Source organism: Carassius gibelio, chromosome A7 (assembly GCF_023724105.1).
Source record: "Carassius gibelio isolate Cgi1373 ecotype wild population from Czech Republic chromosome A7, carGib1.2-hapl.c, whole genome shotgun sequence".
Lineage (NCBI taxonomy): Eukaryota > Metazoa > Chordata > Actinopteri > Cypriniformes > Cyprinidae > Carassius > Carassius gibelio.
In genome coordinates, this window is record NC_068377.1 from 23,124,079 (window position 1) to 23,131,699 (window position 7,621).

The following is a 7,621-nucleotide window of genomic DNA, read 5'->3' on the forward strand; positions in this document are numbered from 1 at the left end:
ATATTATTTTCCCTTTTTATTTCTAATATTTTATATATTTGAACACATTTAATAATATATTGATGACACGTATATTATATAATATATTGCAAAATATACAAATGATTGCCGCTTTCAATATATTGCAATATATTGGAAAAAATAAATATATGTAAGAATATATGCCTAATATATTACATGATATTTTCCAATATACTGGAAAGAAGGAGAGAAGAAGACAGAGCGAATGATGTCTTCGTCTTCAGGTGGATGTCTTATCTCCAGTAGAGGACCTTTCTTATGTAATCAGTGTTTTCATTCAGCAGCTGTTTCAGCTGATTGCGTGGGGGAAGAAAAAGCCATTTGGAGCTGTGCTGCTCGGAGCGGCCCGTGAATGGATTCTCTCCACCGCCAAGAGCGCTAACAGGCCCAGAGCCCAGCGAAGGTCAGTGCTATTATTTGAGGAGGCAGAGGCTGCGTTATAACAGACAATGATAAGGCCTTAACCCTCATTTAGAGGTGCCATTTCTCCACCTGACCCCCTTGCTAAAATGTTATTTTTCTCATGTTTTGAAACATGATAGCACCATGGAGTAACAGGGCTCTATCATCAGAGTCTAATACTGCTCTGTTCTGTTCTAACAGCCCTTTACATTGAAAAACTTCACACTAGACGTCCAGTTTATCTCGTCTGTTGACCATGCCTGTTTCCACACTCACAGTTCAATCAAGATATACATTGTTTATTATTCCAGTGATGGTGTCAAGTTGTCCAGGGCGAATCCATTTATTGTAGAGAACTAACAATGGCAAGTTTGCTGTTTTCATGTGCCTTTGACAATGTTAACATATTAAAATACGTAATAAAATAATATTAATACGACTTTGGTGTAAAAATGTCTTGGTGGTGCTGTATGGAGGTTTAAAAGAAAAGAGTCACAATTACTATGCGGGGGTGGGGGAACAGGAAAAGAGGAACCGTCATGACTGTTGAATTTGGTAGCTTTTTAAAATCCAATGGAAGTCAAATAGACCGTAATACAAATGATTTTCACTAATGCATGAAACCAAACAAATATGATATTTCAGTGTTGGTACATGCATTTAGAACTAGATCTCTGATGTGTTTATTAGTCACTGGCCCACATACTGTACCTTCATCTCATAAAGAATGACAAAATCATACAGTATGCAAGAGAGCGAGCAAGCATTTAAAAAAAAAAAAAAAATAAATAAATATATATATATATATATATATATATATATATATATATATATATATATATATATATATATATATATATATATATATATATATATATATATATATATATTATTATGAATGCATTATTAATATATATATATATATTTTGAAACATGTCCTTCCCTGGGGTCCTTATACACAGCCCTCATACAAAAAGATGGCTCCTCTCATAGAGCCATGCTCCCTGTGTCATCCCCCTGAGTTCAGAGGGCCAGAGATGATTAGGAGACAGAGGTGTTGAGGTGTCACCTTTAGGGCTAGACTACTGGGGGGCAGTGAAGTACCTTTAAAAAGACTGCCCTCTCCCATCATTCAAAGCAGATGGGATTTCAGTGTGTGTGTGTGTGTGTGTGTGTGTGTCAGCTCTCGTTTGGGGGACACAGCCACTGGCAGGCCTCAGCAGTAAAACTTATTAAGTATTCAGTTGCAGCGCGGCCCAAACCACACTGGTTTATCGAGGGAAACCGCTGATGCTCTAAACCACTCTCACTACAACACATACACACTTCAGCCAACACACACACAAACTCAGACAAATAAGTAAACACATAAGAGTGAATACATCAACAGCTCCTGGCTATCTTCTGATATAATGGAAGATTCTTGCTGCAGTCATTCAAATTGCATTCAGTCTCCCAATAATGCCCTGGGCACAAGAGGAAGGAATTGATTGTGATTGGATTGCACTTGTGCAGGAATCAAGCCATCTTATAGGTTTTCGTTTCCCATCAAATTTTCTACTCTACTTTAAAAAAAAAAAAAAAAAAAAAAAAAAACTTTTTTTTTTACTTCCTGAAAGAAGAGCGGAGTGCTAAACAATTAAAAGTATAACTCTAGAATAAACATTAAGCAGTAAGTAGGGTTAAATGGCTTTTAGTGATAGATACTTCTAGAATGTCACACATACACTTATGTGCACATCCCATAATCTTATTAAATGTCACCTGTGGTAGAAAATAAAGCATAATGTTCACCAGATATTTACCACAGGGGCAGATGAATAAAAAATGCAATTACATTTTATTTTATTTTATTATTCTATTTTCTGGTAATGAACATATACATGTAGGCCTAATCTGTAAATAACTTTGTAAAGTCTGAAACATTACCTGACTGCCAGAATAAAGAGAAAGAAACAACAGAAAACCCACCAACAAACAAAAACCTCACAAGCGAGGAGATTAAAGAGAAGAGTATTGTGGTGAATTTGGATCTGAGAGTGAAAGGCCACAGTAAACATCTATAAACATGCATGAACATCCAAAACACAAAAAAATAAAGTTTTATTTAAAAATAATAGTTTAAAGACTGTTTTCTTTGTTTGACCTCATGATACAGCACCCCTGACACATGCACACACAATATAGGAAGGAAGAGAGGAAGAAATTAAGTATCTGAACAAACATGGATGCCATTTAAAACAAGTGCATTACTTGAGAGTAAAGATTATGCAATTATATTTCCCTCACATTTTTATAGTTTATAAATGTTTATTCACTTTGTGTTTTTAAGCAATAATTATATGTGTATACATGTATACAATAATTCCCAGTTTTAGACAAGATCATATATCAAAGAGGCTGAATGAAGGAGCTACACAAAGGTCTAGTCTTCATTGCATTCCTTATTCTGTCTCTCTCTATCCCCGATAAACATCTGAGGTTAAGCTTGGGAAGGTATAGCATCACTGAACCTGCACTAAGCAGTGCAGAGCTGTTTGAGAAGGAGTTCTTCACACAAAGTGCAAAAAGCAGAACTAAGGCACAGTCTCCCTCTAATTAATCCAAAAACAATCTCTTTCAACCTAAACTCTGCTGTTATATTTTATGGTGTTACTATTCTAATGTACTCTCTAATTTTGACATGTAACAAAAATGCAAAATTCTATCAATACTAAGTACTTGTTTATCAACACCAAACCAGAAATGTGGCACTTAAAAAAGAAAATAAAAAAAGAAACATCAATAGAGTAAGTAGCACATAATTTCCAACAGTATTTTGGAAAAGAGAGAGAGAGAGAGAGAGAGAGAGAGAGAGAAACATACTCTGGAGAACTAGCTTAATTTGGATATCAAAGGTCTGTAAAATAGAGAATATCCAAAAGCCTTTGACAGACTAACATCCTCAACTGCATTACGAATGTGTCCTGAGGTCTAAAGATGAACTGACACTGTAAGAAGACATGCACCAGTAGACATCTCTCAGTTAAAGAAACCATCTCCACAGAAAGAACAAATACAATATATAAAATATTCATTTATATATTACCATACCATTAAAAAAAAAAAAAAAAAAATCAGCCTGGACAATCTTACAAAACAGTTTTTACAAAAGCATTTTAAATTGTTAAAAATTATTTAATTTTTAAGTAAATGCTGTTATTTTTATACTTTATATTTAATGATTAATCCTGAAAAAAAGTGTCATGGCTTCCTCAAAATTATTAAGCAATTTAACCATTTTTATTAAGCTGTTTTCAAAATTAAGAAAAAGAAGAACATAAACCACTGTAAATGGCTTTGTACACTTTTAATTAATATTTTATGTATTTATAAAAATAAATAAAAAATAACACAGTTTTCATCATCAGATGGTTCATGTTGTCAGCCATGTTATTTCAAAATGCTTCTACATTAACATGATTTGTGATAGATGAAACTGCTTTAAAATGAATGATATTGTATATTAACATTAAAAGGATCTTAAGGCACACACACACACACACAAACCTCTTTAAATTTCGCTCTCCCTCTGTTATGAATAAATAAGAAGAAAATGATATTTCCCTATTAAGTTCATTTGCCTTTTCTCGCCTTTGAATAATGAATATCTAATGGAATAGCCAAGAGAATTATAATTCAGCCTATTAATTCAACATATTTTTTTAAGGATTACATTAAATTTCTCAATTGTTCTTGCATATAATATTTAAATCAATCAGGGAGCTGTGGATAGAGAACAAAGCATTGTCAGTTCAAAGAGACAGACTCTCCTCTAAATGCTTTGAGCTAAGCATGGACGTCTAATCACAATAAATTAATAACAATGATACAAACAACAGCTCAGTTTAAGTACTTAGACAAAGACATTCCACTACATCAATAGCCTATCTGTAAGCCCAAGAGCAGCTTGGAGCAAGTAACGAACCATCTTTAGTGAGCGCAATCTTTTTTTTCTTTTCTTTGAATTCTTCTTTAACAAGTCCTGAATATATGCCAACTATCACACATACTGAAACAAAAGACACACACACACACACACAGTAGAGAATGGGAGGGGAATATATGAGCAGTGGTTTGCATAAGTTCACAGCCTTTTGGCTTTGGTGTCATACAAAATTACCATATGTGAGACTATTTGCTCCCTGAAAGAATTTGTGTGTTTTTCTATGAAAGTTCAGTCCATCAATATGATGGTACAAAATGAAAAGCATGCCTTACTTGTTGCATGCAATTAAGCAAGTGTGAGAGACAGCGAGGGCAGTTTAACATTTCATACAAGCTGTAATTATGCTTTAACTATTAGAAAGTGCCGTCCCCTAGGAGCCAATTACTTGAAAAACTCTCATCACATGCAGGATATATACAAACAAATCCTTCAGGCACAAAGTCAGTCTTTAAACATTATAAGGGATGAATTCAGGAAGCCATACCAATCAGTTTGATGTAGATAATACTACATAAGAAAGCAGCAGACCAACCACATTAGATAATTATGACACAGACACACACCTCAAACCGAGCGAGGGGGGGGGGGGCAGTTGTAGAAAGGATTGGATGATATGTAAGAAGAGATATTAATCATTAGTTTAAAGCAATGCAAGCTGCAGGGCTAAAGACCTTTTATAAAGTGCTTGTCCATTACAGCTTTTGTCCTTCATGATCTTTGTGGTGTCTCAGAGACCCCAAGGTTCTTATAATAAAACCTTGAAAACCATATAAAAGCTAATACTAAGTATATTCTAAGTATATATTATGGTTCTACACAAAATTCAAACAATGTCCTCCATGATTTATTTTTTTATATTATGTATTTTTCAAGACTCGGGGAGAGCCCCAGATATAAAACATGGAAAAAGAAAACAAAAACAAATCTAATGCTATCTTAAATACATTTGGTCTACACATTTATGTACCAATATTGCTTTTTTTATTCCTTCTTACAATGTGTCTTTGCTGGATAAAACAGCTTATACCTGCTTTAAACTGCGAAAGATGGTTAAAGTTTTAATAATATCTGCTAACTGAGTTTTGATTAAGGTAGAAATAATAAACTAGTTTGAAATGGCCATTGATATTTTTACACCTATGCTACTAGGGTCAATAAGACTTTTTACCGAATGCAATCACAGCACATTAGAGTTGACTCATCAGTCAGCTCTGCCTCCATCCATTACTGAATACACTTGTTCTTTTGCCTGTGCATATACTAAATTAGTCAGAACCTCCTTGGTTATTACTGTTTTCTAATTATTAGTGTGATTTACTATAATTCACTCTAGCATGTTGCCTGAGCTGCTGAAAACTGATGAAGTATGTCTAGACTACTTCTGGGGAGATTCTGGAGATATATATATATATATATATATATATATATATATATATATATATATATATATATATATATATATATATATATATATATAGTTTGTGATTTAAATGCCCCGGAGGGTGCATATTTAGAGGGTAAGGTGTCTGGTGAAGTGATGTGAGCCGCTTCATGAGTGCTGGTTCTTTCAGTGCGTTCTCCGTGCTCTTCGGTGCCAAACCAAAGTGAAAGTGGGTGTCCTGACATGCTCCAAAGGGGGTGGGGCTGCACTTGATGGGCCCTGGTGAGGTGTTCCAAAGGGGGCATTGCTGCACTTGCTGGGCCCTGGTGAGGTGTTCCCGGACTAACGGCATCACTCGGTCGATCCGTTTCCTCATTTGTCGGACATGCTCGATGATGGTACGATGAGGGGCAGGCTGCTGCTCCCATGCTTCCCGGGCCATGTCCAAGAGGCCCCGAGGAGCTTGAAGGGGGTGAAGCCAGTTGAGGCCTGAGGAACTTCGCGGATCCCAAAGAGCACATAGGGGATCATGAGGTCCCAATCCTGCTTGTCCTCCGCCGCCAAGCGTCTGAGCATTTGCTTGAGGGTTTGGTTAAATCTCTCTACGAGTCCATCTGTCTGGGGGTGATAGACTGTGGTCCTCAACTGCTTCACCCTCAGCAGCCTGCAGAGGTCCACCATTACACGTTGGGTGGTGTTGGCTGCCGCAAGGTGACCTGCCATGGGGTGGGAATGTGCCAGTTCCAGGATGAGTCCAATAGTGCTTGAGTCGGTCGTCCTCCCACTTTTCTTTGGCGAAAGAACCCCCTCCGGCGGCCTGTTGGTACACATCATACATCATACCCTGCTGAACGGTCGCGCGGTGCCTTCAAGCGGGCATCGCTCCTGGACCACCCTTCGGGGAAAAGGTGGCAGCCGGTTCCCTGCCCCGCTGTGATGGACAGCATCCGCCAGCTCAATCGCCTCCACGAGTTCCCGGACGTTGCTCGGGTTCCTCATCCTGATGGCTTGACGGTGGGCGCGAGGTAGCACGCGAAGGAGGCAATCGACTACCACTCGTTCCGCTACCTGTGTTGGAGTGGGGTATGCCTCCAGCAACCAATGCTGGGTGATGCGGCTGAGTTCGGCTGCCTGGGCACGGGCTGGCAGCCGGGGCTTGTGTTCCCATTCGTGAAACTGCTGGGTGGCGCACACAGGGGAGAGGCAGAGCCTTGCCAGGATCTCTCGCTTGACTTCGGCATAGTTGTCGGCCGTCTGTGCTTCACCGGTGAGGAGGGGTGCCAGCGCACGTGTCCATTCCTTCTCGGGCCATTCCTCTCAGTGGGCGTTGTTCTCGAAGACCTGTAGGAAGGCCTCCACATCGTCATTGGCTGTCATTTTTGGTAAGAGGCAGGTGGCTTGTGCCCGAGGTTCAGGTAGCGGAACACGCTGGGCTACGGTGGCCTGGACGGCGGTGAGTTCATCCTCCGTCCTGCCCAGGTGAGTGGCAAGGTGTTCCACTATCTGCTGCTGGTGGATACTCACTTCAGCAAGGTGTTGTAAGACATCTTCCATTGCGGGGACGCACGCGCCGCCTTTTGTGGTGCTGGTGACACAAAGAGGGAAAAAAAAATAGGAGTTGGGGCAGTGATCTTGTCTGTAATTCTTCACTTTTCTGCCCGCATTCTCCACCACTTGTCACAGGGTGAAGTATCACTCGACAAGGTATTGTGAATTAAATGCCCCGGAGGGTGGATTTATTTAGAGGCTAAGGTGCCTGGTGAAGTGATGTGAGCCGCTTCCTAAGTGCTGGTGCCAAACCAAAGTGAAAGTGGTTGTCCTGATGTGCT

At 38.9% G+C, this 7,621-nt stretch overlaps 1 long non-coding RNA gene across 1 annotated transcript; it reads left to right on the top strand.

Annotated features, from left to right (window-relative positions):
- The first annotated feature begins 228 nt into the window (after positions 1-228).
- On the top strand, positions 229-857 carry LOC128016365 (uncharacterized). The gene is made up of 2 exons (XR_008184158.1): positions 229-424; positions 625-857. It is a non-coding gene; the product is annotated as an uncharacterized LOC128016365 (long non-coding RNA).
- The last annotated feature ends 6,764 nt before the right edge of the window (positions 858-7,621 follow it).